Consider the following 15,433-nt stretch of genomic DNA (forward strand, 5'->3'; position numbering starts at 1 on the left):
GGAAGCTTCTGTCCATCTTGTCTGCTGATGTAGTTGAAGGACTTTTGAGTGTATTGGTGCAGTTCTATGATCCTCTCTACCATTGTTTCACTTTCCCAAATTTTTCGCTTGTGCCTACCTTGGAGGACTATTCTCATCTTTTGGGAATACCTGTTTCTAGTAGAGTTCCTTTTAGTGGATTGGAGGAGATTCCCCGATCTAGTATTATTGCTGAAGCTCTTCACTTGAAGAAGTCTGAGATAGAGGCTCATTGGGTGAAGAAAGATGGGTTATTTGGGTTTCCATTTGTTTTCCTCATCAAGGAAGCTACTACTTTTGCTCAAGCCGGTAGTGTGGATGCTTTTGAAGCTATCTTTGTGTTGCTCATTTATGGATTAGCTTTGTTCCCTAACATTGATGGTTTTGTTGATGTTAACGCTATTAGACTTTTCTTGATTGGGAATCTTGTGCCTACTTTGTTGGGTGACATGTATTTCTCTTTGTATCTAAGGAATTCTAAGGGTGGTGGAACGATTGTCTGTTGCACTCCTCTTCTGTACAAGTGGTTTATTTCGCACTTGCCTCAGACGCCTGATTTTGTGGAGAACAAACAATGTTTAAGGTGGTCTCAGAGACTTATGTCTCTCACTAATGATGATATAGTTTGGTATGACCCGTCATTAAGGAGTTTGAAGATTATTGATAGTTGTGGTGAATTCTCTAATGTGCCTCTCATTGGTACACAAGGAGGAATTAGCTACAACCCTGCTTTGGCTCGGCGTCAACTTGGGTTCCCCTTGAGAGACAAACCTAATAACTTGTTTTTAGAAGGTCTTTTCTATCAAGAGGGTAAAGATCCCCAACATTTGAAGCAGAAGATTGTGCATGCTTGGCATAATGTGCATAGGAAAGGAAGATCCGAGCTTGGTCCGTGCAACTGTGTACCTTTGGAAGCTTACACTCTTTGGGTGAAGAAGAGAGCTTTGGAGTTGAAGATTCCTTATCCTTGTGAAAGACCTATGTCTATGGTTGTGGTTGAGCCATTAACTCTCCCTAACCAAGATGTAGAGAAGTTGGAAGATGGGCTCATCAAGATGAAGCAAGAGAAGGATATGTGGGAAGAGCGTTTCCATGCTTTGAGCAAGAAGCATGAAGAGTTGCAATTAGAGTCTAAGGACAAAGATGCACTAATTGAGCTACTTGAAGACCAAGTGACGAAGAGACAGAGAGAGCCATAGGTTTCATTTTCTATCATGCCTCAGCCTTCCGTTGCTTGGAAGAAGATTGTCGACCAACTTGTCCTAGAGAAGACCCAGATGAAGGCTTCTTTTGAGACCGAGATCCGTCGCATTCGAAGGAAGTATATGCCTTCAGCCAAATCTTCTGACACTGTTGTTAGGGATCCTTAGGATGACTAGTCTCCTTTTTTCTTGTATCTTTTTATTTTGGTTTCTAAAAATGTACTCAGTGTAATCCTTCCAATTTATATAAATAAAAAGAGATTTTTTGGTCGTATCAAAAGTATTGCAATTGCCATTTCAATTTATATATTTGCAAATGATATAGTAAGTTCCTTGGAAATAAAAATAATCAAGCATTGCATTTCATGCATCATTTGCATAAGCAGGTTTTTGTCAGGTGTCTGATTGGTGTTCTTCTGTGCTTTAGCCAAGCTGACTCACCGGTACAACACCAAAGCTAATCATCCAAAGATCAAGGAACACCTTGAGCAAGAGAACCGAGACTTGAAAGAGGATATTGTCCGACTGAATGCCATGATGGAGTCAGTTCTTGTTGCCCATACCCAAGCTTCTCCAACTCCTGCAACTCCTCCCGCGAGGACTGTCATCTCTGAAGTGGTTGCCTCTACTGTGCCTGCTGCCACTGCCCACTTTGCTCTCAATCTTCCTGCTGGATTCCCTTGGGGAATGCCACCTAATTTTGTGCCAGAAGGTTTCGCTCCCACTTTTGTTCCATGCCGACATCTAGCCCGGTCATGTCTGTGCCATCTCCCGTTGTGCATACTTTGCCGCGTGTAGAAGACACCATCTATCATTTCGATCCATCTGAGGTCCCGGGCGTCTATGAGAAGATGAATGAAATGAAAGACCAATTCCTTGAGCTGCGCAAGGAACTAAAAATGCTGAGAGGCAAAGATATGTTTGGGAAGAGTGATGTTGAACTATGCTTAGTGCCCAATGTGAAAATCCCAATAAAATTCAAAGTGCCTGACTTTGAGAAGTATAAGGGAAACTCGTGTCCACTCAATCATCTTGTGATGTATGCCCGCAAGATGTCAACCGAGACAGATAATGACCAATTGCTTATTCACTACATCCAGGATAGCCTGACAGGTGTTGCACTACATTGGTATATGGGGCTAGATAGTGCAAGCATCCGCACTTTCAATGATCTAGGAGAGGCTTTCGTGAAACAGTATAAATACAACGTGGATATGGCACCAGATAGGGACCAGCTAAGGTCCATGTCTCAGAAAGATAAGGAGACATTCAAGGAGTATGCCCAGCGTTGAAGAGAATTGGTTGCCCAGATCACTCCTCCTTTGGAGGAGAAGGAGATGACAAAAATCTTTGTGAAAACCCTGAGTTCACTTTACTATGAACGCATGATTTCCAATGCCCCTAGTGATTTTACCAAAATGGTAAACATGGGGATGAGACTTGAAGAAGGGGTCAGTGAAGGACGATTGTCAGAAGAGGAGGCATCAACCAGCAAGAAGTATGGGAGTAGTTTCAGTATGAGGAAAGATAATGTGACCAATGCAATTTCTAGTGGGAGGCATAGGAGGCCTCAAGCAAGAAGAAATCCATTACCCCGTCAACATCATCATCACCAAGTATCTTCCGTCATTCCAGTAATTTCAAATCACCAAACAACACCAATTCAACAACAACAACAATATCAAAATCAACATCAACAACAACAACCGCAACAAAGAACAAACACCTACAACAACAACAATTCCAACAACAATCATCACCAGCAACAAAATTTCGAGAGGAAGAAGGTCTCTTTTGACCCAATTCCTATGTCATATGCAGAATTGTATCCATCCCTGGTCCTCAAAAAATTGATTCAACCAAGGAACCCGCCGCAAATCCCAGAACCACCTCCTTGGTGGTATAAACCTGAACTTCGCTGTGCTTTTCATCAGGGTGCACCTGGGCAAAATATTGAGAACTGTTATCCGCTGAAGTATGAGGTGCAAAAGCTTATGAAGAGTGGCATGGTGTCTTTTGAAGACCGCACGCCTAATGTGAAAGCTCATCCTTTGCCCGCTCATGGGAATACCGTAGTGAACATGGTGGACGACTGTCTAGGTGAATTCAAGGTTTTTGATGTACGGTTTATCCAAAGATCTTTGGTGCAAATGCACAAAGATATCTGTTTTTGTGAGTGACTGTGAACATGATCACGATGGTTGTTATATTTGTAGCGTGAACCCAAGAGGGTGTGCTGTTGTGAAGAGGGACATCCAGGGTTTGATGGATGAAGGCTTGATCCAGATTGTTCAATCTCGTCATGTAGATGATGATGTTAATGTCATTGTTCCCGTTTTCAAGAAACAAGATCGGTTAGTGGTTCAGTATGATAGAAGCAATAACCAGAACATCAGCAGTAGATCAGTTTCGCCGTTGGTAATACGGTTAGCGGGCCCAGTCCCGTATGCATCTGATAAGGCTGTACCGTATCAATACAATGCTATGATGATGGAGAATGGTCAAGAGGTCCCATTTCCTACTACCGGTTCAATAGTAAGCATTGCAGACGTTACGAAGGTGACCCGTAGTGGTCGAGTTTTTGGACCGGTGTTCTCGGAGAATAAGGAAGAGTTGATTGTTGGTAAAAAGGCGGAGGTGCCTATTGTTGATCCTGTGGGCTGTTCAAAGGATAAGTCTGGTGAGTCCAGCAATTTGAAAGCCAATAGTGATGATGATGAGGTACTCCGGCTGATTAAAAGGAGTGAATTCAACGTGGTTGAGCAGTTGCTCCAGACTCCTTCAATGATTTCTGTGTTGTCTCTGCTTTTGAATTCTGAAGCGCATAGAGAAGCACTCTAGAGAGTTCTTGAACAGGCATACGTGGAGCAGGATATTACTGTGGATCAGTTTGATCACATTGTGGCTAACATCACTTCATGCAATAATATGAGCTTCTACGATGAAGAACTCCCTGAGGAGGGAAGAAATCACAATCTGGCTTTGCATATTTTGATGAATTGCAAAGAAGATGCTTTGTCAAATGTGCTAGTTGACATTGGGTCGTCACTCAATGTGCTTCCAAAGTCAACATTGTCAAAGTTATTTTATCAAGGAGCTCCCATGAGGTATAGTAGAGTAATTGTCAAAGCCTTTGATGGCTCGCGCAAGACAGTCATTGGAGAAGTGGACCTTCCAATCAAGATAGGTCCGAGTGATTTTTAGATTACTTTCCAGGTAATTGATGTTCACCCGGCCTACAGCTATTTGTTGGGAAGGCCATGGATTCATGAAGCAGGAGCTGTTACTTCCACTCTGCATCAGAAGCTCAAATTTGTCAAGAATAGCAAGCTGGTAATTGTGGGAGGTGAGAAGGCGTTGTTGGATAGCCATCTGTCATCTTTCTCATATGTAGAAGCTGAGGATGAGGTTGGAACTCCGTTCCAAGCCTTATCTATTGCTGCTGAGAAGAGAGTTAGAGCACCTATGTCCTCTTTGAAAGATGCGCAGAGAATTGTTGAAGAAGCTCCTGTTGATCAGTGAGGGCGCGTGGTAGAGGTCGCTAACAACAAGGGAAAAACTGGTTTTGGGTTCCAGAAGGGCTCGTCAACCGTTAGATCTAAAGAGATGCAACTCAGGTTCCATAGCGGAGGGTTCATTCATGGGAATGAACAACACTTAGCTGCTGTGCTAGAGGATAGTGAAGAGGAAGAATGCGCCAACTTTGTGACGCATGGACAGACATGCAACAATAAGATTGCCGTTGATATTCCTGTTATTTTGCATCGATCTAAGTAATTGCTTTTATATTTTAAAATCCTTCTCCTATGCCTAAAGGAGAAGTGAACATTGTTGGGCATTTTAAATTGATCATCAATAAAATTAATTATATTCATCCATATCTCTGATGTTTTATTTTTACTTTTTGCTTATTTCTGAAAATGGTAACCACAAAAAACCTAAATAAACAATATCATTGTCCATCTGCATAATATTTGGCCACAAATTCACTTCTCTAAAATCAAAATATCAAATCATTATGCAGGTTGGTTCCAAACCCCATTGAATACAATGATCCTTCTCCTTCTCCAAATTTTGAATTCCCTATGTTTGAAGCCGATGAGGGAAGTGATGTAGAAGTGAGTGATGAATTATCTCGTCTTCTTGAGAAAGATGAGAAGATTATTCATCCAGTTGAAGAGCAGATTGAGCTTGTCAACTTGGGTTCCGAAGATGATGTGAAGGAAGTCAAGATTGGGTCTCGACTGTGTCCAGATGCTAAGAAGGGGTTGATCGATCTTCTCCAAGAATATTCAGATGTGTTTGCTTGGTCTTATCAAGACATGCCTGGGTTGGATTCTGAGATTGTGGAGCATAGATTGCCCTTGAAGCCAGAATGCCCGCCAGTCAAGCAAAAGTTGAGAAGAACGCATCCTGATATGGCTGTGAAGATCAAAGAGGAAGTTCAGAAGCAAATTGGTGTTGGTTTCCTTGTAACTGTTGAGTATCCGTAATGGGTGGCCAATATTGTGCCTATGCCGAAGAAAGATGGAAAAGTCCGCATGTCTGTTGACTATAGAGATTTGAATAAAGTCAGTCTGAAAGATGATTTCCCTTTACCACACATTGATATGTTGGTAGACAATACTGCTAAATTCAAAGTCTTTTCGTTTATGGATGGATTTTCCGGATATAATCAAATCAAGATGGCACCCGAGGATATGAAGAAGACCACATTCATTACATCCTGAGGAACATTCTGTTATAGGGTGATGCCTTTCGGTTTAAAGAATGCTGGTGCAACTTACCAAAGAGCAACGACTACTCTCTTTCATGATATGATGCATAAAGAGATAGAAGTATATGTCGATGACATGATTGCTAAATCGATTGATGAAGAGCAACATGTTGAGCATTTGTTGAAGCTATTTCAGCGTTTGAGGAAGTATAAACTCCGCTTGAATCCCAATAAGTGTACTTTTGGTGTTCGTTCTGGTAAGTTGTTGGGCTTTATCGTCAGCGAGAGAGGTATTGAAGTTGATCCTGCCAAGGTCAAAGCAATACAAGAGATGCCTGCGCCCAAAACTGAGAAGCAAGTCAGAGGTTTTCTCGGCCGCTTGAATTATATTTCCATATTCATTTCCCATATGACTGCCATGTGTGCGCCTATATTCAAGCCTCTTTGGAAAGATCAGTCTTGTGATTGGACCGAAGACTGCCAGAAAGCATTTGACAGTATCAAAAAATATTTGCTTGAGCCTCCTATTTTGTCTCCACCTGTTGAAGGAAGACCATTGATCATGTATTTGATTGTGCTCGAAGATAGTATGGGTTGTGTTCTTGGTTAGCATGATGAGGCTGGGAAGAAAGAATTTGCAATTTACTACCTTAGTAAGAAGTTCACCGACATTGAGACTCGGTATTCAATGCTTGAGAAGACTTGTTGCGCATTTGCTTGGGCTGCTAAGCGTCTGCGTCAGTATATGTTGAATCATACCATTTGGTTAATATCCGAAATGGATCCAATCAAGTATATATTTGAGAAGCCTGCTTCAACTGGGAGGATTTCCTGTTGGCAGATGTTCTTATCAGAGTATGAGATCGAATACCGATCTCAGAAAGCGATCAAAGGTAGTATCTTGGCTGACCATTTGGCTCACCAACCAATTGAAGATTATTAGTCAGTGCAATATGATTTTCCTGATGAAGAGATTTTGTACTTGAAAATGAAAGATTGTGATGAACCATTGCTTGAAGAAGGGCTAGAACCTGGTTCCCGTTGAGGCGTGGTATTTGATGGAGCTGTTAATCAATATGGAAATGGCATTTGGGCAGTGATTATTACTCCTCAAGGCATGCATCTACCATTTACAGCTAGATTGGATTTTCAAGTGTACAAACAACATGACAGAATATGAAGCTTGCATTATGGGGCTTGAAGAGGCCATGAATCTCAGAATAAAGTATTTGGATGTCTTCGGTGATTCATCTTTGGTTGTGAATCAAATCAAAGGAGAATGGGAGACAAATCAGCCCGGTTTGATACCATATAGAGATTATGCGAGGAGGATTTCAACTTTCTTTACAAAGGTTGAATTTCATCATATCCCTCGAGATGAAAACCGGATGGCAGATGCTCTTGCAACGTTGGGATCAATGATTGTAGTATAGTATTGGAATGAAGTCCCCAATTTGACTGTGATGCGTCTTGATAGACCATCTCATGTGTTTGCTGTTGAAGAGATCAAAGACGAGAAGTCGTGGTACTACGACATCAAATGTTTCCTCCAAAGTCAGATTTACCCGTCTGGGGCATGTTTGTAAGATAAGAAGACTTTGAGAAGATTAGCCGGTAATTTCTACTTGAATGGTGATGTACTGTACAAGAGAAACTTTGACATGGTTTTGCTCAGATGCGTGGATAGACACGAAGCAGACTTGTTGATGACCGAAGTGCATGAAGGTTCCTTTGGTACTCATTCCAATGGACATGCAATGGTGAAGAAGATGTTGCGAGCAGGTTACTATTGGCTGACAATGGAATCTGACTTTTGTAAGTTTGTGAAGAAATGCCACAAGTGTCAAATTTATGCTGATAAGATTCATGTTCCTCCGACACAATTGAATGTTATCTCTTCCCCGTGGCCCTTCTCCATTTGGGGAATTGATATGATTGGGATGATTGAGCCCAAAGCTTCAAATGGACACCGTTTCATTTTGGTGGCAATTGATTACTTCACAAAATAGGTTGAAGCAGCATCGTATGCAAATATAACCAAGCAAGTTGTTGTGAGGTTTATCAAGAATCAGATTATATGTCGTTATGGTGTGCCAAGTAAGATAATTACTGATAATGGATCGAACTTGAATAACAATAAGGTAGAAGCTCTTTGCAAAGACTTCAAGATTTCACATCATAATTCTTCTCCCTACAGACCCAAGATGAATGGGGCTGTTGAAGCTGCGAACAAGAATATCAAGAAAATTATCCAGAAGATGGTTGTCACATATAAGGATTGGCATGAGATGCTCCCTTTTGCTTTGCATGGGTATTGTACATTCGTCCGCACTTCAACAGGGGCAACCCTTTTCTCTCTCATGTATGGTATGGAAGCGGTGCTCCCCGTAGAGGTTGAGATTCCTTCATTGCATGTGCTCATGGAAGCCAAGTTGACTGAAGCTGAATGGTGTCAGACCAGGTTTGACCAGTTGAATTTAATATAAGAGAAGAGGTTGACTGCCATATGTCATGGTCAATTATATCAACAGAGAATGAAGAAATCTTTTGATAAGAAGGTCAAACCTTGAGTGTTTAGAGAAGGTGACCTTGTGCTCAAGAAGATTTTATCGTTCAACCCAGATTCCAAAGGAAAATGGACTCCCAATTATGAAGGCCCATATGTTGTTAAGAGAGCCTTTTCAGGCGGTGCATTGATTCTTACAACTATGGATGGTGAAGAGTTCACTCGTCCTGTGAACGCAGATGTAGTCAAGAAATACTTCGCATAAAAAAGAAAAGAACAGCTCGCTAAGTTGATAACCCGAAAGGGCGACTTAGGCAAAAATGAGCGTCTCGGTGGATTGAAAACCCGAAAGGGCGATCCAGGCAAAAATTAGAGACATAAAAACAGAAAATAATTTCCCGATAAGTTGAGTACCCCACCTTGGGGAAACTTATGCAAAAATTAGGGATTATGGCAAGTAACTTTATTCTGCTGATCTTCAGTGATTTTTGGAGACTTGTTTGAGCACAAGGATTGACATCGATTCATCTTCAGCAGCGGTCAAAAGCATAGTGGCTGTCAAGAGTTGGTAGAAGGACTAAGGATCATTTGTATTCAATGTAACCCTTTTCCATGTAAATTACCACTTTCAACTTTGTAAAATCTATGGAGTCTTGTCATTTACAGACTACCGTCCTATTAAATAAAGTTGAGCTTTTATCCAATTGTTTCTAGTCTTATTTACTTCAGCCAATAGTTTTAAATTTTATTATGATCGTTTTGAAATTAAACTTTTTTGAAATTCTGGTATCAGATATAAGATGTCAAAGGTAATGTCATGACACTAATATCTGGTAATAAACAATGGATACACAAACGCAGAATGGTAAAGCAAATAACACAAGTAATTGTTAACCCAGTTCGGTGCAACTCACCTACGTCTGGGGGCTACCAAGCCAGGAAGGAAATTCACTAAAATAGAATTAGTTCAAAGACTCTCCGTACACTTTAACAAGTTACAGTCTTTCTCACCTAATCTCTACCCGTGCAATTCCTACCTAAGCACTCTTAGATATGAGAACCCACTCACTTCCTTACAATCACACACCAGTGATCTTAAACAACAATCCCTTGAGAAAAGAAAATACTTTTCAATTACACACTTTTGATTTTACTTCACAGTTTCAATCAAGAAGACACACTCTTGATCTTGCTTCACAGCTTTGATCAAGAAGACACACACTCTTGCTTAACAGCTTTAGAGTGACAAATTACAACCACAAATCAGTCCAATTCAATCATCAATGGATGACTTGAATGACCTACAATTCTTACGACTAAACAGACACAAACCCTAGCTCTCTCTCTATATTTCGCTCAGTCTTGGTTGTGTGTACAAACAGGTTTTCTAAGTCCCTTTTTATAGAAGCTTTCAGCTGGGCTTGGACATCTTGAAAACCCTAAATCTATTTTCCAATCAAATCTTTTTATAACAGCTGTTTAGATCTCCTTGGAAAATAAGTAAATCTGGTTGTAATCCATGATTGAATGCGCCAGCTAGCCATATCTTCAATCATCCAAAGATTGCCATTAATTGTGCAATCACAAAACACCAGACATTCACACTGAATGTTCTGTGTACAGGATGTCATGACATCGGGTCTGACATCCTCGAAAAATCCTGCATAATCCAATAATTCCTTTTATAACTTCCAGCAGGTACAGCCATATCAGATGCCATGACATTGTGTATGTCATCTGAAACAATCCTGCATGAACATGTCTTTCATTTAAGCTCCAGCAGGTACATCCAATATCAGAAGCCATGGCATTGTATGTGGCATTTTGAAACAATCCTGCATGCACATGTTCTTGAACTCCAGCAGGTACATAGGATATCTCATGTTAAGACATCACACATGACATCTTGTGAACACTCTTTGTTTTACCAAAATTGTTGCCAACACTTAGAATCAACATTTTTAAATCAAAATCAAGTTTTTTAAAAATATATATAAGCAAGAACTTTCCCAAAGCAAGTTCTTAAGTGCGAAGCATCTGAGGTTCCCCAAGCAGTTAACTCTTCGGGTATCCCTAGACGTTTGTGTTGTCTCAGTTCCTCGGTGGAGTTGTTTGATCCCCAGTAGAGCTTATTTCTTTTTCTAGCTGAGTTGTTTGCGGCATGTCCTTGTCCCCAACAAGAGTTTCAGCCTTCCACAGCGGAGTTCATGTTTCCTCAGCAGAGAGATCGTCATCAGAAGATGTTTGATCTTTCCCTAATAGATCGCTTCGGTGTCCCCACCAATCGTTCTATCTTGGCTCCCAATTAGAGTGTTCTCCTGGTTTCTGAGCAGCTTTTTGTTGATTTTCCCATGTAGGGTTATCTCCCATTTTATGGTGTTGACCTACAATTCCCTACAGTTGGATGTTTTGTCCTCAGCGGATCTCCTTCACTAGCAAGGGTTGAGCCTTTGGGTTGTTGATCTCTCTGTTCTCCAGCAGTTTGTCTCCATGGTTTGTGGATTGACCGAGGATTGTACCGGTGGTTCAATTTCTTTATGACTCCTCTGTATCCTTTGCGATCATTTTGTCAGCATAATCACCATAAATGCATATACATATACATTCATATAAATATATGTTTTGCATATCCTGCGTCTTCCTATTTGATTTATTTGAGATTTTCATTCTCTGTTATGGCGGTACTTTATCCCCATACCAAATCTGGTGTCTGTCCTCTTTTTATTGTAGAGTGTCAGCCCCTAACCAGAAAAGACTTTAACCTTTCTCTGTTTCCCCATTGAGATTGTTTCCTCGTGGATGATTGTTATTTCAGTTTCCTCTCCAGCAAATTTTCTGGTGGAATTACTCCCCTTGAGTTATGTCCTCATTGGGATGAGTCTTGATTGACCATTTTCTTTCTAGCTCTTACCTAGATAGATATTTTGGCACCCTAAGAGTCTATTACCCAGCAACTGGTGATATTCTTCTTAGTTTGCAGTTTGTTATTTCTTGCCCAATACCCGGCAAAAGTACCCTTTTTATCCTCAGCAGTATCCCCTAGTGGATCTATTCCTCGAAAAGTATATCCTTGATATGTTCATCCTAACTGGTGATGGATATCTTTTCTTCCCCCGTAGAGTCTATCCCTGGTATGTTCACTTTAACCAATGGTGGATATTCTCTTCTTTGGTATTCTACCCAGTAAAAAGGTAGTTGTAATCCCTATTTTGGTTCCTTAGAGAGTTAATCCTTGATATGTTCATCTTAATCGATGACGGGTTTTCTTCTCCTTGTTGGACTTCTACCCAGTAACCGGTAGTTGTTTCCTATTGTCCCCCTGAGCGGAGTCTATCCTTGATATGTTCACTTTGACCGGTGACGAATTTTCTCTTCTGTGGTATTTTATCCAGTAACTGATAGATGTAATCCCTACTTTCATTCCCCTTTTCAGAGTCTATCCTTGATATGTTCACTTTCATCGGTGATGGATTTTATCTTTGATTGGTCTTCTACCCAGTAACCGATATTTGTAAATCCTACTTTGTCCCCTCGCAGAATGAATCCTTGATATGTTCATCCTAACCGGTGACGGATTTTTCTCTTCGACTATTTTCTATCTAGTTTTCGATAGATGTAATTCCCCCTTTGTTGTTCAGTTGGTATATCATTGATATGTTCATCCTAACCGATGACGGGTATCCTCCTTGACATCCCCAGGCAAGTCTATCCTTGATATGTTCATCTTAACCGGTGACGGATTTTCTTCCCAGTCGAGTTTATCCTTGATATGTTCATCCTAACCGATGACAGATACTCTCACCTTTGGTCTTCTACCCAGTAACTGGTAGTTATAAATCCTAATCCTTTCTGCAGTTTCCCCAGCAAGGTTATTCTTACCCAGTAACCGGTAATGAATACTTCCTCCTGACGGTTCCCGGCGAGTCATCCTTGATATGTTAATCTTAATAGATGATGGATGTTCTCTCCGTCAGATCTTTATTATCTTCTTATCCAGTAACAGGTAGTGGATAATATATTTTTGCTACTCCTATGTTGAATTTTATTTCTCCCCAGTTGAGTTGAGTGTGCATTTCCTTAGTGAAATCGCTTTTCCCTGCACGAGTCGAGTATTTCAGTTTTATCCTGACTTATTCGTATCCCCTGCAGATGATGTTTATTTCCCCGGCTGAGTCTTTCCATTTTGTATGGATTCCCTCTAGTCCCCCAGCAGTTTTAAGTCGTAGCCTGGCCTACGCATAACCTCTTTTGTCCCCCAGAGTCTCTGTCTCCCCAGTGATTTTTCCTTATGGAATGCATTATACTCTTATGGACTTTCAGTCTCTCTGATTTCTTTTCCTTTGTGGCAATATTTCCCCACAGAGCATTAACTTTTGCATTCATATCATATGCATCATGAGGTCTCTTAGGGACCAAAATTTGTTTCTATATGTTGTTATTTAAGCCCATTATAATGTGTCGAGCCGAAGATTTTAACCTTCACCTCCTCAGTTAGAATGTCCTTAAATAGGGGCAGCTATGAGACCCCAATTTTGACCCTAAGATCCCTCATGCAATTTTATCATAAGCATAAGCATTTGGATCACACCTTTGCATTCTCCTTACCCCTCTTCCATTGGGTTTGTTTTGGGAGAGTCACCAAGCACCTTGTGATTATATCAAGCTTGTATATTATCATTTTACTAACCAAAATACCAAAAATATGTCTTTGTATCTATCTAACTCTTTTGTAGGTAGGGCATGATCTCATTGATTCATTGATCACATCTAGGGTTTGAGACCCTCATGAACAAAGAGCACAATCAAGAATTGATTCAATAATGGTTATGAACATCATATATGAGTCCCAATGATCTCTACATGTCATATTGATCAAGATTTCTTTAAGAGTTTGAGGGTGATTTGCCTTGGAAACCCTAGTTTGACTGGGTACCTTGAGTAACTTATCCAACAAGCTATCTCACCAATTGATCAAATTTCTCAAGGGAAACTTCAAATTTCATCATATTATGCATATATGATCTACCATGAGCCAAGAAAGTCAAGAGAATTGGAAGTTAGCAAGTTGGTTGATGGTAGTTGGCCAGATGAATTTATCTAATCAAAACTAGGTCTCCCTAGACCCTATCTCCTACAATTTTCACCATAAGAAAATGATTCCAAGAGAAAACTTACTATAAATGACATTATAAACAACTTTCATGTTGATACCTAGAGCTAGTTTTTCTTGCAAAATCATTTTCTTTGTTGAAACGTTATAGGTCATTTTGTCGAAACCCTAATTTGAAAGTCAACGTCCCAACGCCATAACTTGCTAAATTTTTATGAGATGAAAGATTTCCAAGTTGCACAATCAAATTCAATGTGTCTAATTCACCTTTTATGTTTGAAGTGGGAGCTAATTCAACTTATTTGAACATGTGATATGAGGCTACATTATAGCTCACTTTTGACCTATACCATTGATCAAGTGATTTTTCCAAACTTCAAAAATGCATAACTCTATCATTTCAAATCCAAATTACATGAAATTGGTGACCATTTTTAACGTCTTTGAGAGAGATACAACTTTGATGAAGACACTTTTCTCATTTAAAGCTCCTATAAAAAGTTAAGCAAGGTGGATTATTGAGACATATGGCTTGACACTTAGAATTTTTTTGATATGTCAAATTTTTCCAAACTTCCACGTCAAATATCTCCAAGTTCCAATCTCCAAATGAAAAATTGTTCAACATCAAACTTGTTCCTCTTGATCTCACCTTTCTAAAGAGCTCAAATTCATTCATTTTGGATGAGAAATGCATAGGCTGCGCATGGCTTAAACAAAATGATATCATTTGGCATGAATCAATCTTCAAATGATAATGCACATGTACCTTGCAATCCAATCCATCTTCAAAGCATCTGATCGTTCATTTGGACTTTCAAACCATTATTCCATGGGCCTATGCGCGCCCATGCAACATGTCATCATCATTTCACCAAATTTGGAAAGTGGAAAGAGTGTGCAAATATCATTTGATTTCCCTATAAATTGAGGCCCTTATGCTCAGAATTAACACACACATTGCACCAGCTTTGAATCTCCATTGAAAACCCTTCACACTAACAGGATAACCCTGATAAATTCATTTGAATTTGAGCTTGAATCTCCACTGTTTTGGAATTCAATTCTCCATGGATCCATTGCTTCTAAGCCTTTCCATTCCTCTCCTGCAAGCAAGTTAAGTGAAGCCAAGAACGATTCAGATCAAGATCTAGCAAACTCAAGCCTCCATTAAAGGTAATTTGCAGAAATTTTAAACTCTTCGATTCTCCTTGATTCTTGCTCAATTCCATTGATTCTTGTGTTGTCTGGAGTCCTACCAATGTAGGCAAGAAGATTGAGTTGCTTTGAGGCCAAATCGAAGCAACTCAGATCATGAACCTCATTTTTCAATTCCACATATCTCTTAATATATTTGGAATTGGAGGAATTGGAGGTGATATTCGTACTCAGTGATGTTTTCTGTTTAAAATCATGTCCCTGTTTTGAATTTTGGTGATGGTTCAGGTTGACTAGTCCGGTGAAGCTCATCGGAGAAGACAATCGGGGCTCTGGCTCTGGTCATGATGTGCCTTGAGTCTGAACCGTGTAATCCGTGCTCCACGTTTTAATCATAGTCGTTCCTTGTGATTACTCATGTTACAACGCTGTTGACTAAGGCATTGGTGGAACGTGCGTTTTGGATCATCAGATTTGCCACCTCAATTAATGAGGGAGATCTGATGATCCACGTATTTTTGAATTTTTAATATTTTGTTTTAATTGCATTTTCTTCAATAATTCATATTAAATTCAATATTGATCCCAAAAACATTGGGACTTTCACAAAAAAAATTCAAATATTTTTCTCTTTCATATTCTGAATTAAAATTATATTTTGTATCATTATTAATATTTTTCATGAATTAATTGATTTTTCATTTGTTGTTAATTGTTTAAAA

At 39.9% G+C, this 15,433-nt stretch overlaps 1 pseudogene; it reads left to right on the forward strand.

Annotated features, from left to right (window-relative positions):
* Positions 1-3,710: 3,710 nt before the first annotated feature.
* LOC127121888 (bifunctional TH2 protein, mitochondrial-like) overlaps positions 3,711-15,433 on the forward strand; it is a 93,761-nt pseudogene continuing 82,038 nt past the window's right edge.

This window comes from Lathyrus oleraceus, chromosome 2, assembly GCF_024323335.1.
Source record: "Lathyrus oleraceus cultivar Zhongwan6 chromosome 2, CAAS_Psat_ZW6_1.0, whole genome shotgun sequence".
In the NCBI taxonomy this organism is placed as follows: domain Eukaryota; kingdom Viridiplantae; phylum Streptophyta; class Magnoliopsida; order Fabales; family Fabaceae; genus Lathyrus; species Lathyrus oleraceus.